At 51.1% G+C, this 27707-nt stretch overlaps 1 protein-coding gene across 9 annotated transcripts in view; it reads right to left on the bottom strand.

Moving 5' to 3' along the window:
- MAP4 (microtubule associated protein 4) overlaps positions 1-25344 on the bottom strand; it is a 142467-nt gene extending 117123 nt beyond the window's left edge. For all 9 annotated transcript variants that reach the window (XM_082752373.1, XM_082752374.1, XM_082752377.1 and 6 more), the window contains exon 1: positions 25209-25344. The gene's annotated coding sequence lies outside the window, so the exon portion shown is untranslated. The remainder of the gene's footprint in view (positions 1-25208) is intronic.
- Between the last annotated feature and the right edge of the window lie 2363 nt (positions 25345-27707).

Here is a 27707-nt window from a genome sequence, read left to right as displayed (position 1 = left end):
CTGGTAAAGCTGCATCTGTAGCTGCTCTACGAACCCTGAAGGAAGGCATTGACGTGCTACCAAGGTCTTATCAGCTATCCAAATGTGTAAAAAAATTGTTTTTCTCCTTATATATAGAACCAGGGAATGGCTCGGGTTAGAAGGGACCTTAAAACCCATCCAGTTCCAACCCCCTGCCATGGGTAGGGACGCCTCCCACCAGATGAGGCTGGCCAAGGCTCCATCCAGCCTGGCCTTGAACACCCCCAAGGATGGGGCACAGCTTCTCTGGGCAGCCTGTGCCAGGGCCTCACCACCCGAAGTGAAGGATTTCCTCCTAACCTCTAACCTAAACCCTCCCCTCCTGTAGTTGACAGCCCCTGAACTGCCCATCCACCAAATCTCTCCAATTTGGAGACCAGGACGTCGCGTGGGACCGTGCCAAAGGCCTCAGAGAGGTGCAGGCAGATGACATGGGTCGTTCTTCCCTCTCATGGGATGTCTGTGACCCGCGAGCAGAAGTGCTGCTTGTTCCTACCCCAGCTTGACAGCTCTCCTGGCACAGACGGTGGGACAGCAGAGATCTGCGTGTGCGAGACCTCACAGGAGTCTGAGACGCGCGCTGCCTCACGCCCTCAGAATAAACTGAGACAGGCTCCAGCCACTTTTAGAAGTCGTGGCGAATTGGGGAAAAACGCAGCATCGATCACCCAGGCGGCAAACACTGAACTGTGCCCATCACCACCCGTAGCTGTTTCCCAGTTTAGAGAAAGAGGGAATTATTTTAGTATTAGGGACACCTCCCCATACACTGCAACCCTCGTTCCAAGTCTGCAACTTTCTCCCCAGGAGAGTTTTTACACAAGTGACGCTGAAGAGCGACGCAAGAGGAGCAGAGCAGCCTCCGCTTCATTTCCATCCCACACCACACCCGCTCTTCGTTTTTATCTTGCCTGCACTATCAGGGAGCAGGCAGTGCCTGGTATGCATCCTGTCCCGTGTTTGCTACCCCCTAATAGCCAGGTTCGCGTCCTGCACCAGCACTTCTCGTTCCTCAGCTCCCCAGGTTCCCAAGCTCCTTTTTTCTTACTGAACATTTTGATGGCTCCTCTCATCCCCTCCAGTTTTCCACCGATGCTCTTTCACCAGCTGAACTGCCGGTCCCATTACGAGACCATGGTACTTTCTGTGTTTACCCTGAAATACAGCAAACAACTCATTTGTTGTGGTTTTCCCCCTTTTACACAATATTGAACAGTTACTACTCCAAGCAGCAACTACTCGTCTCTGCCAGCTGCCAACCACAGCTCCTTTGAGGATGGAGTAAGCTACCACCTCTCTGGTCCATGAGAAAAGCACAAAATCTTGGTACGGCACCCAAAAAGATGTGAGAGGAGGAAGAGATTTCCTCACAAAGCTACCACAGTTGGGCAGCCCCTGGTGCCAGTGATTCAGCACTTCAGGTGCAAACCCTGCTCGTCTCAGTGTGACCAAACCTGCCCTTACGCTCGGGGTTGTCACTCTGACCCCACCAAAAGGGGACACACTTCAGAGCAGTTAAGGAATCAGAAAGAAGGCGCTGTTCTGTCAGACACCCTTACACGTTCCCTCAGTTTCTCCAGACAAACAGCACCTTCCACCTTCCCATCCCCAATTTCAGAAGTTCCCATGCCTTGGACCCTGGTAGAGGAAGCCCGTAGAGCTTTTGGCTTCTGTCCCCTCTCACCCTTGGTGCTTTATTTCCACATCTCGGGCTCTCAGATCCGCCTGGTGCACGAAGATCACTTGATATGGAAAGCGAGGAGGGACGACGCCCCGCAGCAAGGGTGCCACATGCAAAGCAGCACTGCACCACCCAGCACCCAAACGCAGCCCTGGGGACCCCGAGCCTCTGCGGCCACGTTGGCCACGAAACCCCGAGCTGAGGACCTCTCAGACATCCACCCCAGCCCTTTCCTAGAGGATAAATACGCCACGCAGTGAATTAACTGCAACTGGACACAAGGGGAGCTACCTTCATGGCCACAGTCACCTTGGGGATACACCAAAATAGGTGCCCAGAAACCAAGATCCTAAAACACGGGGTTATTCTGCAATACAGGGTGGACTTGTTTCCACCGTGGGTAACATTGCCAAGGAGTCAATGAATTTCTGATCACCGTCAAGTTCCTGCTCCTACGCCTGCATGAGGCACCTCCGACAATGCTGACAGTGCTTGGAAGATTGCTTCTAGACTCCATGCCAGGTGTTTGAGTAGAGCCTCTGCCAAGAGAGAAGGAAATGCTGAATTCAGACCCAAGTAGCTCAAAGAGCCCTCAAAACATGAAGATTGAGCTCCACTACACTCGAGAAATAAATAATCTTCCAAGGAAACATCCATGAACAGGAAGCCAGATGTCACACGAGACTTGGTACCTACAGAATGAGCTCATACTTCCCAAACGCAGGTAGCAGAGGGAAGAACGAAGATTTCCAGCCGTAAGGAAGCAGATTCTCTTTGGCAATATCTGCCTTTAATCCTTATTAAAGAGGACAAGCTTTAACAAACAGCCCTCTGCGAGAACTCCGGCTGACAAAGTCAGGCAGTGAGGTTCACACAATCAGACAGTAAATGAGCAGCTGCACATGGCTTCTTTTATGGCACCACGGATTTTCATATGTCAAGAGCAATTTGACTACGGAAACAACAAGCAATGATTCAGAAAGTTGCAGGAATGACTCACGGCCTTGTAAATCACCGGCGTGAAGGCCCCGCCAAGGTCCTTCCAGAAGAGCCCTGAACCCCAACAGGGTGGTGAGCTCCTGGAGCTTTGTTTCGGCAGCACCCAGGCAGCCAAGGGGCACGGGGAGGGCCAGGAGTCGTCACCAGGTGGGTTACAAGGCTGGGAAATACACAACAGGAGGCTGAGAACTGAGATGAAATACATTGACAGGTGATTTTTGAAGCTTTCTGTGGGTCGGATGTGTTGAAATGAAACAAAAACCTGAACACACAAAGCCAGACCCACAGAAGGAAGAACCATGGCAGGTAACGCGCTCAGGAAGTGAATTCCTTTTTGGTAGCAGCTCAATAAAAACAGAAAGATTTAAGCAAAACCAGAGTATGTCTTCCCAGCTGAACAACTCCGCTGCTAGCAGGGCTGTTCGCTAATTTTAGCTCTCACAGTTGCATTCCCAACAGCACCTCTCGCTTCCTGTGTGGATGAGGAGTTTTGCTAAAAGCAGCCCTCGTTTGGATTCAGAGCATGCAAATTTCAGGAGAACAGCGATTTCTGACCGGTTCCGTCCATCAACACTGCTGCATAACAAAAACTGTCTTTCACATTGCAGTTTAATCCTCTCCTGAAGTATTTATTTTCGGCAGAATTCATCGAACAGCAAACCTTCAGCCTGAGTTACAGCTAAAAATAAAGGCACTAAAGTTCAGGAATTCTTCCTACTGTTCCATCTAATCAATACGGATCCACCGTGACTCCTGTCACATGCTTTATTTGTCACAGCACATGCCCGCGCCCACACTTCGGCAGCGTTATCCAACAGCCTGCCATCTTTTTGGGGTGATAAGACCAGAGAGAGCCATTTTTAATGAGTCGAGATGTTGCAGAGACTCAGAAGCAGACTCAGCTGCATGCACATCTGAATACGAAGCTATAAATACCGGAGCCTGGTCCTGAATGTTAACACAGCTCAACTACACCAAGCCAAAGCTCACCCAGAGGCCTTTCCCCCTCGGTTGGGTCTAAGCATTAATGGTACCCTGAGGAGGACAAGAAAAAGCAGCCCTCACTGAGCCTCTAAGCAAAGCCTGCTGAGCCAACTGCACCTCCTGCAGCTGGGGGACACCTTACGGCCACCCCCCAGCAGCACGCTCGGGGTCAGGACGCCTGGAGAGGGCACTCACATGGCTCAGGTCACACCCAGCACAGACGCAGGCAGCCTCCAGACGCCGAGCAGCTTCTCCTTCCTGCACTGGGTTGATGCTCACATCGCTCCCAGCTCCCTGGAACCCGCCGCAGCTGATCCTCCTCTACAAAAGGCACATCCTAGGAGTGCCCCAGCCCCCTCCTGGAAGAAGCAGGGCTGTTTGCAAGGTCTTCTCTCTCGCTGCTTTTAGGAAATAATTGTAACAGGAGATGCATTGTCATTTTTACTGGTCTTTTTAAGGGACTTTTATGAAGTCTTTGCTCTATAATGCCTGGCCCTCAGGGCTGTTTAATAGGACCAGGACGAAGCAACCTCCAGCTCCCAGTCCTGCCAGGCACTGAGGCCACTCGCCCAGCAGGCAGCAGCAAAACCTGGGGCAGGCTTAGCAGAAGCCAGCCATAATAACACAACATGTTATCTCTCTCTGCTCACTTCAGCCCCACTACACCCATTTACACCAGCGCTAATCCAGACGGCGCCGCTGCCCTCCTGCAGCACAAGAAAGCTGCAGGTGCCAACAGCAATGTCACAAAGTTCACAGATTTGTTTGCAGCTTCAGCTAATGGGCAAAGAAGTAGCTCAGGTCTCCCATTTCTTGGGGAGCTCAAAGTCCAGCTCAGCAACAACAAGTTGAAAGGGAACAGCTTTAAAGAGGAACAGCTGTCAGAGTTTTGTCCACCTCTGAGGTGTTACAGCTATAAGGAAGGACCCTCACAACACTTGGACATATCCATGTTTTCAAGGTGACAGCTGCCAACCTGCATAACCTAAGCACCAGCATCACCCACTCTGTCCCCTCACCTACTCACAAGGCTCCTGCAGGGTCCCAGCCCTCCCCTCGCATCTCCAGCCCCGCCTTGAACCCCCCCCCGGTGTTGACCTAGCAGAAATACCTTTACAGCACATTTTTTGAGTTCATTCTAACACCAGGTTTGACATGGAGTGTTCTGAAAGAAAAACTAAATGCCCCAAAATCCAGCAACCTATCGAGTACTCAAATTAAGCAGAACACACACTGTGGATGCTTCCCTAGTACCCTGGATTAAAAACCCTGAAAAGTGTGTGTTGCTTAGCTAAAAAGAGAAGGTATCTACGCACAGAAGGTCATTCATTTAGACCAAATTCTCACATCCAGCTGTGCTCTAAGTAAACAAAACCCAGTATCTGAGCAAATCAGCCTGACAGGTTTAATAACCGGTGCATTAAGTGTTCCCAAATACCTTAAATATTTAACCTAAAAGGAACTGAACTCAACGTTAACTATATCCTTTAAAAAAAGTGTCACACCCAAGCCAAGACCATCACTTTAGCAGGTAAGCAAGACTGAGACATACCCACTTAATAGCAAACTCAGCACCTCCTTTTTTATGGCGATATATTTTAGGAACTAGTTGCTCTTTTTATCAAGAGGTCTGTGAACAGATCTGAATTCAGGCCACACATTTCCATACCGAGCCACAGCACACGGCTCTGTGTTCTATTTATCGTCCTCATCTCCCTAAGAAATAAGGAACAGGAGGCAACATTTTCAGGTGGTGCTCACCCCTTCCACATAGCAGGCCACCAAAAGACATTTCTCTGCTTTCTCCAGGGGCAAAACAGCAACGAGGAACAGAAGGAATAAGAGGGAGCAGGGAAAGAAGTAAAACAAATCCCATACTCACAGCGCTGCCACCAGCATGCCAGCAATCAGTGCGCCTTTCTGCTGGCCTTTTCTCTTTTTTGGGGATTCCCTACTGAGCACAGATGCTGCTCTGCAGGAAATTGTCATCCTCCACCCCATACCTGCTACCTGCAGGTTGGTTTGCAGCGCCTCGTTTCTCTGCTACAGAAATTGGAGACTGCACGGAGCAGCGCGGCTCCAAGGGCACGAGCAGCAGGGCTGGTTTCAGCACAGCCAGATGAAGTCTTCTCACCAACACCTGACACTCATTAGGCACAGGTGAACAGCAGCATCCCCGGGGCAAGCCACACACACGCTGCTTCCTACAGCAGATGAAAGGAGGAAGGCAGCACCTCCTCTGTGCAAGAGCTCGTGTATTAAAAGGGGTGGATGGAGACCAACATTTTGAAGTTCAGACCACGCCAAAATGCAGTATTTACAAGTGAGAATCACAGCAGAACTTGGTTTTACTTTTACCTTTTCCATATCAACTTTGGGACCTACGTAGCCAATGACGACACAGAAGATGCATCATCAGCTTGTATTAGACAGAGGGAATGCAATTTTATTTCCAGTGCTGCCAGACAGCAATGTAACTAGTACAGAAAGGAATAAATTTTAAAAAAGAAATGCTAATTTATTTTTTTTTGGTTGGTTCTTTTTTTTTGGTTACACAAACTGGTTTAGAGTCTCTGCATCATCAGTAGAGTTCTCTCTGCCTTCCCCAGAAAGAAAATTTTAATTGGGGTCAGAAAGAGGAAGGAAAAAAATAAAACATGTAACCCCTCTATGAACAGACACACCATCACTTTTACATAAGTGCCAGAAGTCTCTGAGCTCCTTGACTTGCTTTTCTGGAATCAGCCCCTAAGGAGAGCCGCTGCCCCACGCATCTCTCGGACAAGTGGCACCACCTCACCTCGGGGTGAGACCCAGCTGAGGACACTGAGGGCAACTCTGAGCCGGTGTAACTGCACAGACAGATCACCAAATATCCCACCAGGATCATCGAGTCCAAGTCCTGGGTCCCCAAAGGACCACCCAAAAACCAGACCCTGTGTCTGAGAGCATTGTCCAGATGATTCCTGAGCTCCACGTCCCTGGGCAGCCTGTCCCAGTGCCCGACCACCTCTGGGTGCAGACCCTTTCCCTAACCCCCAGCCTGACCCTCCCTGTCCCAGCTCCATGCCGTCCCCTCGGGTCCTGGCGCTGTCCCCAGGGAGCAGAGCTCAGCGCCTGCCCCTCCACTCCCCTCAGGAGGAAGTTTAAAGGCAAGGAAAGCCAAATGACAACAACCTCAATACAAAGTTAAACCTGCCCAGAGCTCCAGTGATCCTCGACGTCTGACAGCGCAAAGTTCCAAATCCTGCTCTCTCAGAGCCTGTGCTGCAGAGTGAAGAATACAGATCCTCACCACTGTCCTCCTACAGCATGTGAAAACAAACCCCACTCAGCTCTGGGTGCTGTAAAACAACCCTGGCAGACTTTGTGGGGGGTTATTTTCCCCTCCCCAAGCTAAACAGCCTTTCCAGGAGCCACGGCTATTCAGCAGTACAGGGCCTATGCACTTTTCCTAGGATCAAAACATTTCCTTTTAAACTAGAGGGCATCCTCTAACAGCTAACAATGACACTCAGATCATTACACACTGCATGAAGCGTTATAACTGACCAAAACCAAGACCATTTGGAACAGGACTATATTCCTGAAGCCTTCAGGACCTGCTGCTTGAAAGCTCAAGGTGCACAAGACCAGATCCACCACAACTGTGCAGTCTCAGCATGCTGAGGCAGCAGAGCTGCTGACACAGTGAAGCGCACGATGGAGCATGGTTATGCAGCCATCAGAGCCTCATGAGGACACCGTGTGGGTGGAAATGATCTGCAGAACACCCCCACCAATTCTGAACCCCACCTTCAGAAGCTGGGGACCGTCCCTCCACGTCCTGCTGTCCCTGGCCCTGCTACGAGCAGCACGCTGGGTGCGGTGGAGCTCAGCCCGGGCCAGCTGCTGGCTATGTTCTGGAGATCACTCGGCTTCCCCATCACTCCTACCTAGCACCAGGGAATTAAGGTGGGCAGGGGGAGCCACACGAATCAGCTGTTCTCCCCTTGTGTGTCCTGCAGCACCTACATTTCAGGCCTCTGGCTAAAATCAGAGCAAGCACGGGTAGATTTGTTGTGCAAGGTGGAAGCAGAAAGCGATATCCATACCTGCTGAAAGGGAAGAAGGGGAGATAGAGGTCAGAACAGCGAGCCAGATAGGATTAAGATCATTAACATTTAGTTATTTGCCTAACAGATTCCGTATCACATTTCCAAGGCACAAAGCAGCCCATTTTACCTCTCTCTCCCACAGCACTCAGCCTGATTCAGAGCACTCCTCTACCTGACCGACAGCCTCCTGCTGCGCTGTCGTGCACATGAGCGCTGAGAAAACAGAAAAACAGCCAGAACTGCTTTGGTTTAGAGGGGAAAGGAGGGGGCAAAACAGAATGTGTGCCAAACAGCCTTTGGAAAGGTGCAGCCCAAAACAGGACTGAACTCTTTGCGACATCTTTTCCCTACCATCTGCCACTATCACCCCATAAACTACCTAAAAGTGTTGGGTAGATATATTTTTTTTTTAATAGGGGCTGTGCTTTTGGGGTTTCCATAGGAGTCTTCACACTTTGAAGTGATGTAAAAATGCAGCCTGCTTGCAACTGAAAATTCTCTCCTCTCCTCAGAGAAGCAGTCCCTGGGACTCAGACTGCCTTCTGTTGGTGGTTAGTTTTTAAACCTGTAAAGATAAGCAAACTACCATCAGCCCCCTCCCCTTTTCTTTTTACAGTCTGATTCAATGCCAATTTGCCAATCGATTACACATTTAGTCTGAGCTCCAACACGCTAACGTTGTGCATCAGAACTGTGGCTGCTTAAGTCACTGTATTGCTCCTTGGCAAGTTAAAGGCAAAAGTAACTGGACTTGAAACTACCTGACAAACGCTTATTTACAACTTTAAAAGGGTATTTAAGGCAGAATGTTTCTAAAGTTTGCAAACAAATAACCAGATGAGAGGAAGAGCACCAACTTCCCATTGTGCCACTGCCTCTGGAAAGAGATTTGCCCCATTTGGTGTGAAGCAGAATGGCCTCCAAGCACCCAACGCAGACAGCAGGCTACGAGGAGCACACAGCTCTGAGAAGCCGGATCAGGTGAAGGAGTCAGCTCAGTCCTGAGACCCGATACCCGCAGCGCTGTACCTGACGCAGGCTCTGAAGCGATACCCTGCAGGATGGCTGCAGAGCACAGCACCACGAGCCTTCCCCCCTCTGAGGCACTGTGGTGCATCATTAAACTTTAACAAAATATGCACAGACATCGAGGAGTTATGGCCATGGCCAGAGCAGCTAGAGGCACGGGGGACGTGAGACTCGTCTATTTTTATTTTGCTGCATCTTTGTAAATTGCTGTTCAGTCACAGGGAATAAAACGTGAGATGGAGAAGAACTAGAGGGGAGAAAAAAGCATCAGTGAGGATTCCCTCCCCACAGACCCTATTCCATTTCGCTGAACACAGAGGAGCAGCGCAGTGAGCATCATCACGATGATATCCTACACGAGGGGAGCTTGGTGCAATCCCAGATACCCATGCTATGCTTACCAGGGGAAGTTCACATCATTTCTGCTCTGAAAACAAAGATAAGCAGCAGTTTCCCATCAAGAGTGAGAACAGGACAACAAGGGCACTTCACAGCACAAATTACTGCACTGATTCCCTACCTTAAGCCTTACTTTCCAGAAATCCAAAGCTGTGCAAACAATACAGCGAGCACTGGGGTACGACGAGATGAAAAAACCCCTTGTGAACATGTTCCTGATGCGCCAATAAGGCTTCCAGCTGTGTGCTCAACCCATATGATTCTCATTTCTCCCAGCTATTGGAACTGAGAAGTGCTGCAGAGCCCCGAGCTGCAGGAGCTTGCAGGAGGGAGGGCGGGGAACACGCACACGGCACGTCCTTTATCCGGGGCAGCAAGGCCCTGAGCGAGCAGGGAAGAACCCTAAGGGCTGTCCCAGTGGAAAAAGAAACCCATTCCTAGTAAAGATCCTTTACCAGGAGCTGTGCCCACACACCCACCCTGCTCGTGCTGCCCTCGGCTGCATAGGGCTGCCCTGGGAGCAGTCACCTGCAAACTGTCTGTGCCTGCATGGATTTAGGATCCATGGGTTTAGGATCTACTGCAGGCTCATCAGTGAGACCCGAAGCTGTCGTGCTGCTTCAGTGCACCAGGATCTTGACTGCAGCTCTGCACCCGCAGGTCGTGCTCCCAAATCCTGGCACCACCAGTGAAACCTGGCCTGGAGGCGGGAAGGGGATGCCCTGCCTTTGGGGACTTCCCAGTCTGCAGCCCCCAGCAAGCAGCACTCACTCCTGCTGCATTCATATTTAGAGGCTGTTTCGGTTCCAAAATGACTGATGAACTCTTCTCTCCCCCCCCATTTTTAAGACAAATTCCAAGAAGGAAGATAAGTGTCTTAACGCTGTCTCCCATCCAGCTGCATTATTGTTTTTTTAAACAGTTCCCAGCATTTCACCAACAGACAGAAATAAACCGTCTGAATTTGAGCTGAACGGGAACTTTTGGGCTCCCCCTACACACAGATAGCGCGTTTCAAGCTGGAATCAGCCTGCGGCTCGCAACGCACTCAAGGACAACAGATAATCACAGACTGGTGAGAAACCCAAGGAACAACAACTACTACAGCTTGAGGAACGGGAGCTCTGTGTTTTAAGATCAACTTAGACTCAAACTCCTTTTGTTTCTGGCACATGACTGAATTCCAGCTCAGTGAGACAGATATAACTGCCGACTCCCACAAGCAGCACAGAACACGAAGAGCTGGGGTTTGCTCTTACTACAGACTTCAACTGATCAACTCATTGTACTCCAGCTCTAAATGATCAACTCGTTGATCTAATCCTCTCTCGTGATCTAATGATGATCAACTCATCGTACTCGAGCTCTAAAATAAATAAAACTATGAAGAGAGAGATCTTATTAAGTAAAAACGGTAAGACTGGATTTCATTCAGATTCTTTTAAAAACTTATCAGTACGATTGCCAGAAAAACGCACTAAATTCACAGGGAGCAGTTCCAGCTGAACCCACCTCAGAGACCAGAGCCCATTTCCGAAGGGCAGCGAGGAGCTGCTCTGCTGGCACCCCCACCTGCTGCTGCGCCACGGCCGCACGCCAGCGAGTTGCTCGGTGGTCAGCCCGTTCAGCATCCTTCTGCTTCAGCAAATAGTTGGAGCATTGCACAGAGACCGCTTGGTCACTAGGATGAGATCATTCCCGGCAGCAAACTCTGTCAAAAAGCTGTTTGTTACACGCTGCTGCACTTCAGAAAGTTCACTGCAGTCCACGATTGAAGATGGTGCACAGAAAGTTTGCTTGATTATTCAGAAAATATTCACTTTGTTGTTGTTTTTTGTCTTTAAATATTTCTATCTCTTTAGATTTAGCATGCTTATGAAGATATTTTTAGACAAACTATTAAGAACACAAGGGGGTGACTCCTGACTCCGAGTATCAGAGGGTTTGGGGAAAGGCTTTCCCCCCCCACATTCTAAAGAAGCACTTTTTAACTCTTACAGCCTCCCTTCAGTCCCTTTGCATCCCTTTCAAGTAAGGAGCAAGTGCCCTGACGTGTGCACAGCTGGCCTCAGGCTGCAGAACAAGAACACGGCAGCAGGGAAGGAAAAGGTTGCCACAGCTCGAGGTACCCTTGGAGAATGAACCCACGCCACCATCCTTTCTTCCAAAGGAAAGGAAAACACACCTCATGGGCTCCCCTTGCAGGAGCTCAGACACCTACTTTCAAAAGGTGGCTTCAACCAAGGCCCAACAGGCTCCAGACAGCCAAACCCTCCACCCAAACCCCATTCAGTGTCTGTGGTTCTGACACCACACCTGCCCGAGGGCACGGGCACTTGTACTGAAGATCAGAATATCAGAGATTCACAAGGGAGGCATCCTTCTGCAAGGACTCTGCATACCCCCAGCACACAAAACATGCACAAAGCATCATGCTGAAATAACCAAGGTGCCTGCAGTACCCCCACTTTGGGTGAAGGGCACTCTGTGCCTTGGAAGCTGGAAATCCTGTGTTTTTTTCCTCAGCCCAAGACCACCCAAACCCCACGTGCCCCCTTCTGGGCAGGGCTCTCCCAGCTGTGGCACCTCGCACAGCGCAGCAGCTCCCGCAGGGCAGCTGGGCCAGGAACAGGGAGTTACAGGAGCGAGAGCAGCCAGAGCATCTGCCCGTCCCTCCTAGCCAAGCGCTCGAGGCTTTTACTTCTCCCTCAAGAACTGCTTTGGTTTTATGCAAGAGGCTTGCTGGGTAAAATCAGAAGTAATCCCAAGGACATAAGCCAGACCCCGTGAGCCCTGACACCCGAGCATCCTATTCCCTGCACTGCAGCCGAGCACGCCAACGTCTGCACCTCCTTCCAGACCTCCCCTGGTATTTTCCTCCAGTGTACGCGAATCCTCAACTCAGCTACAAGGAGCAAAAGAGAAACAGATGCAGAATTAGTTTGCCATTGCATAGCACGAGTGAAACAAATCAAAACGCAGCAGCATTTATTAACAGCTGGATCACAGGAATGAAGAGCAAAGAGCAAACCAAGAAGCCCTGTAGTATTCAGGAATCGAGAGCAGCTCCGGTTGTGTCCTGTGACCGAACCAACCCCGCAGATCTCTCACGAGGAACAGGCTGCCTGCTCTCAGCTCCCTTTCCAGAGGCAAACACAGATGCTTCCGAAAGTTTCACCCTGTGGTTGGTTCGTTTCTTCCCTCATCCAAGCGTCTGCTGCCTGCAGCTCACTCGCTGCAGCCTTCCAGCCTCAGCTAGAAGGAATGAGCCAATTAACCCGGAGGTTACAAGAAGGAAGGGGAAAGCAGGCGGCCTTTAATCAGAGCGATCCAGTCAGTAACTCCAACACTCATTTTTTTAATTTTTTTTATTTTTAAAAAGAGAGACTAAAAAAGTCATTTATTGAAACCTAGCTAAGATAGAGACAGGCAGCCTCCAGATAAGAAATACAGGATTTGAATCAGAATCCTCCAAAACACAGGGTACTTCCCTGTTTAGTAGATGAAAGTGGACCCCTCGATACACACACACACCCTTTTTTTGGCATTATGTTTCTGAGAATTGTAACACTGAGCTTTCATCTGGAGCTTCTGGCTCCTGTACTTTGAAAGACTAAAAGAAAGCCTCTCAGAAGAGATAAGCAGTGACACGGGGGCAATTAGCACGACATGCAAGCTACGAGTTCAATAAATCATGCCAGGAGGACAAAGGTAACGGTGGTAACCAAAGGTAACTCTGCTGTTTGGAGACGCAGGGACTTGTGAGCTGTGGCATTTCTTCACTAAGACCAGCACTTGCCTGCCTACGGGTTATTCACCCCAGGAAGCAAAAGGCATTTCTGCAGCCGGTCAGTGCTGGCAGCACAAAGAGACCGAAGGAGCCACGTTGCACGCCTGCATGGTGCACAGAACCACGCTGCTCATGGCAGCACCTGAAGCTCCAAGGCCAACAGGAGCGGGGCAGCACACTCTAATCCTTCACCCGAGCATGGGAAGCCAGAAGTTTAACAAAGGAAACCAAAACACATGCTACAGCAGCATAAATCCATACAGACAAGCCTGCTGCAGGTCTGACACTGATTCCTGCCTCCATCCCATGGGAGCAGGCAGTGACACAGCTCTGCCAGCACACAGAGTCCCAGCCACTACTGCACCCTGCTCCTCGTGCTAAGATGCTTGCTTGTACTCCCTCTACCCCCAATACATGCCACGCATGTGGCACACACATATTTAGTGGCTTTTTCTACCCCCAGCCCTGCAGAAGAGCTCGGGCTTGAAGCTAAAGCATTATCAGGAGTGCTGAAAGAGACCTGCTTTGGAAGTCTGGTATCAGTAAACACCAAGAGTCGCCGGTGGATGCACGGCTTCCCCTTGGAGTTTGACCCCGCAACAACTTCCAGCTTAACCCAAAGCTTATATTGCTTAGGTAATTACATCCAGTCATCTGGATTTGAAAATTGAAAGTAACTTCAGGACAAAACCAGGTAGGCAGGGTAGGCAAGTCACTTCCTATGTGACTTGGTAACCTGAAAAGTGCCTTTTCTTTAAAAATTAAGCAGGGAGAGCAACGCTACCCGAGCATTTCTGCACGGGCTGGGTCATGCACTCGAGATCAGAGACTATTTCTGTTCCACCTTCCTGTTCCAGAGGGTTGTTTATCAGCCTGTTTGTTTTACTCCTCGGTTTATAAATTGTGAAGTCTTTTTTAAGCAACACTACAACTTGAGAAAAAGGCTTCTTTTTACAGCTCTCCAATCAAGATGCTCCAATGCATTTCAACTTTGATTACCTGTTTTATGCACTCCTTGTGTCACCCTCTTCTAATTTGCAAATTAGACACTGTGCTGAATTAGCTATTGAGAATGCAGTTGTGAGGATAACTCCCACTGAAGTCCTGATGAGATAAGGATATGCCACACGTCAGTCCCAATCTCCCCCTCGGCACTCGATAAATTCACATTTCTTCCATTAAATGACCAAAAGTGAAATTGCTGAGCAGCATAAATGCCTCCTGTAAGATACATAACGTGAACAAATGTATTTAAATCCTACACAGATTGCAAGAGCGAGTTTTGCACGGTGTAATTTGCTGTTCAGTTCACGTTCAACCATGCGATTACATCAGCACCTCAAAATGATATTAGGAGATGTGACGCCTGCCAGGGAATTGCATTTGGGAGCTGTAACAGGCACAGTCAGCATATTTGCCTGCTGAAAAATAAGGCCACGGACAAATTACATAGCAGAGAAAACAAACATACCCCAGGCCCAGAGGAAGAAAAAGGTTTTATTTCCATCACTTCGGCGTTTTCGGCCTTTCTGCAGGCACGCCACAGAGGGAAAGCGGCCGAGGGGCTGATCGGGACCAGACCGACCGAGGCGAGCGCCTTCGTGGTGGGATCCAGCATAGCCAGGAGGACTCGGATCTCCGGGAGGCATGGGAGGGTCTGTGGGCATGCAGCTCCTACCAGCACAGGATGGAGTTTGCTTTCACTGCGATAGGTGACTGATTACACCAAGAACACCTCTCGGCACGTTCTGCTCCCACTCCCCAAATGGGGTTTCTTTAAGGGGAAGGAAAGGATCCTCAAGGAGAGGATCTCAGAAGGGTTGGTTGCAGCTCCAGATCAAGGCCAACGCCTGCAGGGAGCTGTAACCCTCCCACTGGGCTCACTGCACCTACACAGCCTCATCCCTCCCTTCCCACTTCCACCCAGGAAGAGGCAAAGCGGTGCCGACCCCATATGACCATTAAGAGCACCCCACGGCCAGGGAGCTTACCAGCACACACGAGCTCTGCCGAAAATCTTGATCTCAAACCTCACCCCAAGAGCTGTAAGTGTGAAAACGCGATGTGTTGTGGGTAACACGTGTGCCATCAGCCCAGGATTGTGGCCCAAGAGAAGCCAATTCCCCCGCTTTCCTGAAGATGACACAATGTCAGCGCTGGAATGCAGGTTATTGAGGAAGCAGGAAGGAAACAGAAATAGGAACCAAATTAATTGTTGTTTTGTTCCCTCCTCCCCTGGCCTGTATTCTTGGAGGCATGGTCAGCTACAACACAGAACAAGACATAAATAACAAACGTAATAAACAAGAAAACAGAAAATCTCATTACTCGAGATGTAAGTATCTGGAATTAATCAGTCTTAAGCTTCTTTGGAAGAGCCGTACACAAACCCCATGAGCTACACTCTGCTTTAAACCCGGGGGAGCAGCACCCCTGCAGGATGGGTCCCAGCACGGAGCACTGTGTGTAGCAGATGGATTTGGGTTTGGGAGGGGAGCACTGGGTGAGGCAGCGAGCTGCTGCTGCTGCCACTGCTGCGGTGCCAGGCCTGGCCAGGAAAAACTGCTTCCAGTACTGCCAGGGGGCTCTGGGAACAAAATGTGGGTGGAAAGACAGAGCCCCTGGTTCTGACACTACCTGGGGACAGGGAACTGCCCCCCAAGCACACAATGGCTAAGAAATACCCTGCACTCTGGCCTTCGAGTCAAAAAAGCAGAAGCTGCCACAGCTCTCCTAGAGACTCAAGCTCAAAGCCACGTTACTCTGACAAATCACAGCAGCCTCTTCAAGGAGATTACAGGCAGTTTGGCAAGAGCTAGCTTAAGAGCCCTAGACACACCGTACAGCTTCACCCTTAATAACTTAACCCCCTTCCTCCACCCCGAGCCGGGCACTCCCTCACTGAGCTCCTCAAACGTTTTCCTCTCACTTCCCAAAGAGCATGCAAGTTACTGGTGCGCTCCCGAGCATAACTTTCTATTCTCTTTCCTGACAGTCAATTACCAAAATAACTCCTCTATCCTCCCAGCGTCACTTTTGGACCATTTCCTACTCTCATTATATAACCAGGGACCTCTACTTTAAAAGGAAATCTCATTTTATCGCAGGAAGTCGGTCCCCCAGGGGAAAAATATTAGAGACGTCTGCAGCGCGTTTAAAAAAGACACGGATCAGCTGATGCCGACCGGAGTTAAGGTTTTTAGCAGCGCTGTATTAAATTACATCCTCCGATCAACCCTCAAACAGCCTTCTTGAAAGGTCCTCGAAGCAAAAATAAAAGCACCCCACACACAATGAGCTCAGATGGCCCACGAAAAGGCTTTGGTAGGCAAGAAAGGTAGGTAATGAGGAAAACAGGAGCATGGGGCAGGAGTGAGTCGGGCTGGCAGGGGCACAGATGGAAGAAGGAGCAGCTGAGCACCCCTGAGCATAGACACAGCTCACGGGGGTTCAGCAGAGCCCCAGATCGGTGCTTTAAAACTGAAGGCTTTCATTAAATGTGTAAGGAGATTTACTGCACAATCCGGCCAGCTCCTGCCAGCCCACAAATTCAGCTGCTCCCAGCTAGCACCACCCCAGCCATGCACTAACCCCCCGTAGAGTCCCCTACCTGAGCACACTTCCAGCACAATGCCAGCAAACAGAGCAGTGCACTGAGCAAACACAAACCCTGGGAAGGTCCCTTTCCAGCAAAGAACCAAGTCAGACACGGAGGAAGCCCCTGGAGCTTTCTGCAGACACACACAGGGCTGTGCCCATCGCAAGGCCTTTGTGCGGTACCAGCCACCCGGCGAGTTGGAGACCTCAGCTGGGGAAACTCAACTTGGAATCGTTTCCCACCTTCATGGGGTTCACGTTTTTTATTGGAGAGGGAAATCTCCCAGAAGCTGCCAGTAAAAGAACGTAGTACATCAAGATAATATTAATATCATGAGTTAAAAGTTCTCAAAAAAAAAAAAAAAAAGTTAAAAAGTAAAGTTCTCAAATCAGCGTACAGTTTACTGGACACGTTTGGCTTGCAGCAGCCAGGCAACGCCATACACTGTATTCGGATAAATAATCGTTATTGGTAGTAAAACCACCATTATATTTAAGTGGGAATTAAGCCTGCAAATGTCAGTTTCAGGCAAGTTACAGAATCTCTCCTTAAAAGAGAATTCCCAAGCTGGAAGTAGGTTGGACCAAAAGCAAATAAGCCTGAGTTACATCAAGGCAGTGCTAATGCAGATATACATCCCTATAAATCCAGGCAGTCATTCACCAATTACACCAATGCAAGCCACTAAGAGGGTCACCCTGGGACAAATATGTAATCCCCAATGTGACACTTGATCCTATTGCCCTACATGCTCTGTCCAAATCCCAATGCACAACAAAAACAAACAAACAAAAAAAGTATGTTTTACTCAGAAGATGAGTTTAAAAAAAAAATCCACTCCTCAGAAGAAGAGAGATATATCCCTTAATTCTCATCTTTCACATGCTTCAATGGGTGGAAGCACAGTCTGAGAAAAAGCAATGTATGTGCTTTAAGCATGAAGATATCCTGAGAAAAGCAACGTTGAAGATGACGTGGGCTGCGTTATATATAAGCTCTGTTTTATGTAACCCGTTCGCAGCTGAGCCACCCAGAGCACCCCACGCAGAGCTCCACGGTGGTGTCCCAGCACTCCCCCGAGACACATTAGGATGTGCCACCCCCAGGCCACCTTAAGGGCCACCAGCCTCGGACACGAGGTGACGATGTCCTGTCGCCCCATCCTGCTGGAAGCTTCTGGAACCATCCTGCAGCCTCAGCAGGGGCACGGGCTGCAAGTACCACCTGCACCGCTGACCCAACATCTCCTCCAAGGCCTCAGAGTCGTTTTAAGGGTTTCCTTTCACATCCCAGCTTGCTCTTCTGAGGTTTCTCTCTGCCTTCTCAGGGATAACTTCATACATGCTCACGTTTTCCTTTTATTAGCAAAGTAACGCTCCTGAAGCTGTGCACCAACACCTCATCTTGTGACTTTCTATTGCATCCTTGAATACATTTAAGTTGCCACTGCATATATGAATCACCTTAAAATCCACGGCTCCTGCTAAGTTAGAAGTCCAAATCATCTCTCTCAACATCTAGAACCCTTTTTCTAACTGCTTTCATTTCATGACCAAAACAAGAAACCATCTGCTGCCACCACAGCAGTCGGAGGGAAGGAAAAGCCTGTGACTCAGTTCTTTGTCTCATTCTTTACCTCTTATGTCGGCAGCATCCAATTCGAAGCCGCTGCTGCAGCTGGCTTGGGGATTTTTGTCTCTGCTCCTCCAGAGTTTTGACGTCTCCAGTTACTTTTACTCTTAAGTAGTAAAATATGCAGAACTTCTTCACAGTGAGGGTGACGGGGCACTGGAACAGGCTGCCCAGGGAGGCTGCGGGGTCTCCTCTGGAGATATTCAAGGCCCGTTCCGATGCCCACCTGAGCAGCCTGCTCTAGGGAACCTGCTTTGGAAGGGGGTTGGACCCGATGAGCTCTGGGGGTCCCTTCCAAGCCCTGCAATTCTGTGATTAACGAGGTACCCACGGGCAGCAGAACGCCTGCTCTGAGATTCCTTAAGACCGGTGCAGATGGATGCAGGAGCATGTTAAAAACGAGCACCACACCCAGCACAACTGCAGTAGTGAAACAGCTGCTGCAGTCAGGAGACTGACAGAAGGAGAACACCCAAGGTGAAGCAGGAAGAGGCCCGGAAATGGATGAGAGGAAAAATCCCCAGCAGCAGCAACAACCCCAACTCCAGATCCGTGCACTTGTTCTGACATCTCACCCCACCCAGACGAGCTGCAGCACAGACAGTAACGACGTTACAGGCAGGAGGGGAGCACCCAGCGCTGCTAGAAGCAGTGCTAACGCTCAGTCACACACACAAATGCTTTCTGTAGGCTCTCCAACAGAACATATCCGTGTTTCTGGATGCTTCACCCCACTCCTCCCCAGGCCTTACCTCCGCACAGCTCGCAGCCACACCACAGGCAGTGTTTCTCCACAAACTTCCCGCAGCGCAGAGCGGGTTCAGTGCCCGCCCGCATCCCCTTCTCAGCCAGTTCCTTCAGCCTCCCCTTTACTGAGTTATGTGCCTCCTAAAAATAGCCCGAGAAATCCCACCTGACCGTAACCCACTTTACAGCACGCGCAGTTACAGTGCCACAGAGAGCCCGACAAAAAGCTGCAGCCTCAGAGCAGTCCCCGTACAGAACAGACACCGCAATAGGGGAACAAACCCCGGCGGCACGCCGCTGGAGGGACAAACAGCACGGAGCTACAGCCGGACCTCCCGCAGCGAGCACACAAGTGGCAGGCTGGGGGAAGGGAAGGGACAATGAGAGTGACAAGAAGCGAGAGCGCACGCCTGCTTCCCCCAGGAGCATGTTAAGCATGTCACAAACTCCAGCTCGGCCGCACGTAGGGCAGGGGGCTCAGAACCCCACGGGCAGGGGGTCCCGCTGGGTCTGAACTGATCCCACATTGCAGGGCTTCAGGAGCCCTAACGGGAGCATGTAAACACACTTTGAAATCCATCTGATTGAAGCTCCCACAGTTTTTACTTTGTTTAAAGCGAGTGTCAACACCCTGAATTGGGCTGAAGAGCAGCTTTCCAGGATGATGTAGCTCCAATGCAATTTCACCAAAGGAACAATGACTCACTCCCAGGCGGAATGCGGTGGAAACGTATGACCTAATGCTCTGAGAGAAGCTTGCTTTTTCAAAAAGAAACAGCTCCAGTGTGTACAGTATCGTCCCAACAACTAACGTTTTAAGCAGGGAGTTTCTGCACAACGGAGTTCACAAAATGACCTCTTTTTTTAGGCGTGTTTCAGCTGTAGCCAGGCCGAGTGGCTTACAAGGACTCCGCACGCAGCCCCCCGAGCCTTAATTTCGGTCGAAGGCTGCACAACCCCATCCCTGCCTGCCCCTGCTGCCCCACGTCGGCCCTGCCTAGGATGGGGCAGAGCCAGCAGGAGGGAGGCGCCGCCCCAGCACCCAGCGTGGACGGAGGCGTTATGGCAACGTGTCAGCGCTCAGCACGGTACCAAACATTTGCAAGCACTCGACTGACGAGCAGGACAAGCCTCCTTCACGTTGAGCTGGATTCCTGGCAGTGTTGCGGGGGATCCTCTATCTACCAGAGGCTGATTTTATGACTGAGCAGCCAGCAGCTGTACGGCTTACTAGGGTTACCTGTCACAAGGATGCCCAGAGTGACCGGAGGGATTTCAGCTTGGGTTTCATCCTGCATTGTTCCCAGTCTCTCTCGAAGACTCCAGACAAAAGGGGCAGAGTGTGGGCGGAGAATCGGAGTTGGTGACACAGCCTAATCAGGATTTCAATCATGCTAATGGATGTGATTAACTGCATACTTCTCCTGGAAGCTTCCTGCAGCTGCACAGGAGTAGCCTGATAGCCAGAACTGCATGAGGGAACTGCTCAGCCCAGGGTAATCTCCAGCTACACCACGTGTGGCACGTCACCCAGGGTGCAGGGATGCACCTAATACTTAGCCTTAATTCCTCCCACATAGCAAATCTTCCCCCATGCCAACGCAGTCATCTGGGGCATGCTGCACAGACTCCGGCCCTGTTTGTGCCGAGGTCTCTCCACACCACGAGGCTGGAAGTCTCACCTTCACACACAAATCTGGTACGAGGCCTGCAGCATTGCACAAACAGGCCTCAATTATGCAGCTAAAACTGATTTTTGCTTGCTAGCTTCATCCAAGTCACAAGGACACAGCTAGCTTTCCCTTGGAGTTAATATCTTGCTACCTCTTACAAGAGCTCCTAATTCAGTGGCTGCCACTATGAGGAAAAACTCCAAGAGGAGCCAGACAAGGATGAAAAAAAAAAAAAAAAAAAAAAAAGAAAAATGCTTTTCTAACAGTTGGGTAGGTAGGGAAGAAGTCAGACCCTTCCCTCCCTGTTCCCTCAGGCAAGTAACCCACCAGCCTCCCACCTGGCAGCAGTTCCAAGGGAAGGACACGTACTTTGGAGCTTCACCACGCGCACTATCCCTCACACGCACATCCCCCTGCAGCTCGGCAGCAGACCTCCACCTCCCAGCACCACATCCACCTCCCAGCACCACGTGCCTGCTGTGTTTTGCAGAGCAGCAACTGCAGACAGGCTGCTATCAGCACCCTTTTGGACAACACAGGCATCCCAGGCACTGTCACACAAGTCTAAGACTAAACTTGTTGGGGAGGGCAGGGCTGTTCCCAAACAAATCCTTGACACTCTGATTTTTTTTATTATTTTCTTCTTAGAGCTTAAACACCGCTCCAGTATCACACTGGTGTCTGTCCATAGTCCTTTGGGTTTAGAATTCCAGCACAGCACGGTTTGAATATCACAAAGCTCTGAAATAATTTGGAACATTTATAGTTTCAAGCTGTATTAAGGAGCCTCCCTGTGAACAAGACAGAGCGGTAGTGTGAGCCAGAAGCATTGTGCTTGTATTGTTACCAAGTTAAAAATCTGCATAACATCCACAGCAACTGATTTCGCTGACCTTTCCGTCCCACGAGAAATTCTTTTACATGTGCAAAATACCAAGTCATGAAACTGGCTTCTGAGATGTGGGAGGCTGCAGAAGTTCACGGCTAGGGACAGGAGGGTGATCTGGACGAGCCTACCTGCACACCCAGTTCACACGGGCTGTACTTTGGCAGCCTGGCTTTTATGCCACCCCCTCGAGGATCTGATCCAAAGTACATTTACCCTTCCCTCCGGGAGATGAACTCTGCAGCAGGGGACAGCAGCGATGATGGCTCAGGCTCAGGCTGCTCTGCCACCGCTCTGCAGGCTGTAATCACAGAGCCTGGCGTTTCTCTGATCTACATTCGAGTATGATCTAACCTGCCTCCGAGGAGATACAAAACAGAAAATGAGTTTGATAGCACTGTTAAGACACGAGGAAGCCATACACACGGGCATTTGACTAAGCAAGAGATTCATCTATTTTAGTTGGGGCAGGAAGCATAAACATGAAGCTACAGGAAATAACTCTGCCTTTCAGAGCAATATCAGCTTCTTCCAGTTTGCCTTTCAAACTCCAAAAGCACACACACAAAATATATTTTCACTGTCTGCAATCAGACTGGCAACAACACGATGAGTAACATGCCTTGAGCTCTTAAGTTTCCGAGGAGGAGACACGGATTTTATCTTCAATCTACATCGAGACTGGCAAGATAAATTATTTGGGATTTTTTGGACTAGACCAAGGTACAACTATACTCTATTTGTCTTTTAAGTAACCACCACTTTCATTTGAATTGCAAGTAGCTCGAATTCATCTTCACAGATTCATACCCTGTCTGACCAGTGGTTTCCCTTAGTCATAAGTTTGGCATAGATCAGAATTTGGAAGTCTGCACATCAGTGTATGTGGAGACAAATGCAATTTAGGGAGCAGTTATTAGCTGAAGATAATGAATAGAGAGTTTATTAAACAGCAGGTGAGCTGAAGAATAGCACACAAGAACAAGAAAAGCACCAGGTGGTACGTACAAACTAGCCCTGAACTCTACAAGAACTCAAATTTGTTTTAATGGCTCAGATTCATTTATTTCTAGGGAAGAGAGGCAACCACTAAAACACAACAGGGGTTGGGACCTCAATTATAATTACTGCTCCATTCACTAAAATTAAGGCTGAGTCAGCCCTTTCTACTAACTCTAGAGGGATATGTAATTTATTTGTTTAAACTGAGTATTCATCAGACTTCATAGAACAAGCTTAAGAATGGAAATCAAGTCCTAGCCCAACCTCCGTGCAGCCTTACCTACTGCTCCTTTGAAAAACAAAGTTGTTCCCATTTTCATGGTGTTTCTGCTGACCGGGTTGTCTTGTGCTCATGCTGTTGAGGGGCAGGTGGGTGGTGGAGGGCGTTTAATGCCGCGATAGGACAAGTTCACTTTGGTATTTAAAACCTAAACTTCACTGGCAAGCATCCTTAGAAGTTAAATGAAGGAGCACTCTGAACCAAGCACCTGAGAGGCGGCGTTGCCACCTTTACGTGAGACTTCCCAGCACCACGAGGCACGGCATATGCAGATACCAGAAGTCATCCACGCTGCTTTCAGCAGCTTATGGGAGCTCGCCCTGCCATTATTCACCTCCCGGCCTCTCTCCTCTGCTCTCTACGATGCCCACAACCCACTCGGACAGAGCAGAAGGCAAGGGCTGAAGCGAGGCCCTGGCCTGCAGCACTGCACCGCTCGTAACCTTCAAAGCTTCCCACAGACAAATTGGAGATGTGCTCCAACAAGTCGCCCAGATAACCCGCACGGGGAGGTCCTGCGATTCCCAGCGCTAAGCTGCGGCGCTCAGCACTCCTCAGAGCCAGCCCGAGGATCACGGGCCAGCAGCACATAAACCGACTGACAGAATCGTTAGCTTTTAAGAAACTACCTGATAAAGCTAGATATTAATTGCTTAGTGAGTGTCCCCTGCCATAAGCACACAGGCGAGGGGCTGGATCCTCCCCTGTCATCATCCGAGGGCTCGCTGGACGCCCACAGAGCTGTGCCAGTGGCAACATCGGGCTCTGGCTGAGCTTCCAGTGCCACAATCTGCAAGTCACTGACACCTCTTTGTATTATTTGATCTTTCCCTGGTGTCATTTCTGTAGAGACACACAAAACAGATTTAATAATATCCGTGTCCTTCAGCCTGAGAGTGAATTGCATTCACAAGCATCAACTACTCTCCCTTTGGGCTAATTATTTCTCGCTAAGGTGTCATTATTTCACAAAGAAAACCGAGCACATTGCTGCCACTGCAACAGAAAGTCAATTAAGCTATTTTCAAAATTGAACAGTCCACCTCATCTGATCTGAGGAGGGCAAGAAGCCCTGAATCCTCCGAAACGCGACTAAAAGGAGAGTCAGAAGCCTCATCAGTTCTCGTAAGCCTCCCCCTTTCTCCCTGCCTAAGTGACTACTTGGCTGGGCAAAACTGCTTCATCATAATGATGTTACAGCCTTGAATATTGTTGAATTATTCCTTATCTTCCTCAAAGAGAAAGTTAATCGAGTTACAGCAGAACATTCTACAATACCAGTAGGACGCACAATACCAGATGGAATAATTAAGGCCTAACAAAGAGGAAATAAGTTTTACAGTTGGAGAACTCCAGCGCAGGCAGGCCTGTCCTTTCAGTTTGCAAAACACAGCTACGGCAGCGTCAGACAGAGCGCCCTGCGTAGGGAGGCACTGCGCAGGGCTTGCTAGCCCACAGGCTGAAACATTAGAAACGTGCTTGGATGTCCATTATACTATTCAAGGAGCCTTTCGGATGCACTGCTGGAGCTGCAGGCTGGGAAGAACGCAGTTCGTTAAATATAGAAAGTCCGGTTTCAAAAGAAGAAGAAGACCCGTTTACCTTATTTTTTAAAAGTTATTTGTTAAATAGGGATCAGGGGACAGAAAGAAAAGAGGAAGCAACCAGGACTTATCAAACACCTAGGAAGGATTTTATCGTGTATATATATATATTAAGAGCCAGGTTTAATACGCTTGCAGACTGTGGATTTCGCACCCACCGTGGCAGAGTTGGGGGCCAGGGGGGTTTCTGTCAGCAGGGCGCACCCACAGCCCCCCCCCGCCCTGCTCAGCCCCCTGGGGAGGGGGGCAAGCCCGAGGAGCCCCAAGGAACCCCAGAAAAACCCCAGGAGCCGCCCCACGCCGGGCTGCCCGCCCCAGGGCCTCCCCTGAGGGGACAAAGGCGGCGCCCGCACCCCCCCTAAACCCCCCCCAGCCCCCTCAGAAGGGCCGGGGCCGGACCCCGCCCGCAGATCGGTAACGGGGGGGGGCGCAGGGAGCGGCTGCGGGCCGGGGCCGGGCGGGCACCCCTCAGAGACCCCCCCCAGCCCTCAGAGACCCCCCTCAACCCTCAAAGACCCTCCCCACAGCCCTCAAAGACCCCCTTCAGCCCTCAGAGACCCCCCTCAACCCTCGAAGACCCCCCCCAGCCCTCGAAGACCCCCCCTCAGCCTTCAGAGACCTCCCCCAGCCCCCTCAGCCCCTTTCCCGCCGCCCCCCCCCCCCACAAGGCCCCGCCGCCTCAGCGGGCGCCCCCCCCCCTCACCGCCACCGCCCCTCACGGCGGGCACCCCCCTGCCTCCCGCCCTTCAGCGGGGGCTCCGTGAGCCCCCCACCCTCCACCCTTACCCTCGGGGGGGGGCTGCGGCCGGCTCGGAGCCGCCTGGCGAGGGTCGCTGTCCCCTGCGGGCCCGGCCGGGGAGGAGGAGGAGGAGGAGGAGGGAGCGGAGCGGCCGCTGGCCTCACGCCGAGCGCCCTCCCCTGCTGGCGCCTGCCCTGGGCGGGCCCTCAGCCGCTCAGCCAATCGCGAGGCGCCGCCGCCCGCCGCCGGCCAATCGGAGCGAGCGCGGGCGGCGGGGGGGGCGGGACGATCAAGGGGGCGGGAGGGGCTGAGGCGGTGCCGCAGTGACAGGGCGGAGGGGGGAGGGGGCGGCGCGGAGGGGCCATGGCGGGGCGGGGCGGGGGCTGTGGGGAGGGGGCTATAGGAAAAGAGAAGGGGCTATAGGGAAAGGGATGGGGCTATAGGGAAAGGGATGGGGCTATAGGGAAAGGGATGGGGCTATAGGAAAAGAGAAGGGGCTATAGGAAAAGAGAAGGGGCTATAGGAAAAGAGAAGGGGCTATAGGGAAGGAGAAGCGCAGCAGAGAAGGGTTTTGGGGAGCTGGGGATGATTGGGAGAGCCTGAGGGGAAGGGATGTGGGGCAGAAGGTAAAGGGGCAGGGGGCTGAGGGGACATGACTGAGGGGACATGGGACATGGCTGAGGGACAGGGCAGAGAGGATGGGGATGAGGGGATAGGGGGATGAGGGGATGTGGCTGAGGGACATGGCTAAGGGGACAGGGGGATTAGGGGACATGGCTGAGGGACAGGGCTGAGGATGGAGCTGGGGGGACAGGGGGCTGAGGGGATGTGGTTGAGGGACACAGCTGAGGGGATATGGGACATGGCTGAGGGGACAGGGGGATTAGGGGACATGGATGAGGGACGTGGATGAAGGACATGGCTAAGGGGACAGGGGGCTGAGGGGACGAGGGCTGAGGGATAGGGCTGAGGGGACATGGATGAGAGGATGGGGCTGAGGGGACAGGGGGATTAGGGGACATGGATGAGGGATGGGGCTGAGGGGACCACAGCTGAGGGGACAGGGAGCTGAGGGGACATGGATGAAGGACATGGCTAAGGGGACAGGGGGCTGAGGGACATGGATGAGAGGATGGGGCTGAGGGGATGGGGCTGAGGGGACATGGTTAAGGGACACATCTGAGGGGACATGGATGAGAGGATGGGGCTGAGGGGCCAGGGGGATTAGGGGACATGGTTGAGGGACACATCTGGGGGGACAGGGGGCTGAGGGGACACATCTGAGGGGACACCTCAGAGGGGACATGGCTGAGGCAAAGCCAGAGGCTGGAGGGTGATGGCTGAGGAGAAGCCGTGAAGGGAGGTGGCAGCTGAGGGGAAGCAGTGAGGGGAGGTGAGCAGGGGCGAGCAACCCCTATGTGCAGTGCTGAAACACAGTGACGAGGGGCACCTCGTGCTTCGTGGTGTCAAGGCTTTCTCCTCACACCTTTGGGGACCAAGGAGGTTACCGACAGACAGAGAAGTCTGAGGGTGGGTGAAGGCTGAACAAAGATGAAGGAGATCCCATGGAAGTGGGAAGGAGCTACACATGGCCAGGGAGAGGATGTGCTGGGAGCACAAATGTGTATGATGTACACGGAGACTGAGGTGGGGAGGCAGCTGGAAGGAGGTTCCTGCTCCAAAACATAACGTCCAGGGCAGGTGGGGCATTCACCCACCCACCCGAGTGTCTGAACGACACACATCACTGCTGCTTTTGCTTAGATTCTGCCATGGCCCTTCTGGTCCCGAAATGTGGCTGTCTTTGCCTGCAGGACAGGAGAAAGACGGGAGAACAAGTTGTAGTGATGAAATGTACAGATAGCAGGATGGAAAGTGATGAAAGACCAGGCTTTTTACAGCAGGCGTAGCTGTAGCGCACACGGCTGAAACTTCATAGGAAGCAGATAAGTGAAAGGTGAGACCATTAAATCTTGGTACAGTGACAACAACCGTGCAGGAGGAATGCTCAGGCTCACGCTTCGTGGCTTAAACCACTGCAAACTATTATGCGAGTTCATCCTGGAGGGAGGGGAGGTTGTCCCTGTCTGCTGGCAGCAAAATTTGTGCATGTGCCCCAGGGGTGTGTGTGTCACTCATCTGACCAGGGGGGAGCTACTAAATCTCATGGGAGTATGCGACACGCTGGCCTGCTAGATAGGAAAATCAAAGTCTGGTGACTAAATTAAACCCCAAATAGGTGTGTCGCTTAGGTCGGGTCACTTGCGGGAGGGAACACCCTCTGCATCAGGCTGTGGGAAGGGGCACACCCCATCCGTGTGCAGGTAAGGTTGCAGCTTCTGCCCGCCCCCCCTCCTGCCAAATTTGAGAACTGGGTGCTTCCCAGGGCCCTGCTTGCAAGGGCAAGATAGGGGGAAATCCCATGTCCTGATGAAAGGCATATATATAACAACTGCTTGCACCATGTGCTATTTTTACGCTCTGTGATAAAATAGCTTCTTAATAGCTTGCTTTGGGAGGACCAGGTGACGGTTTGAATTTCAGGG

The sequence above is a fragment of the Aythya marila genome, assembly GCF_965140915.1.
Source record: "Aythya marila genome assembly, chromosome: 2".
In the NCBI taxonomy this organism is placed as follows: Eukaryota; Metazoa; Chordata; class Aves; order Anseriformes; family Anatidae; genus Aythya; species Aythya marila.
Note: the sequence above shows the minus strand (reverse complement) of the source record. Positions and strands in the feature narration are given on the sequence as shown.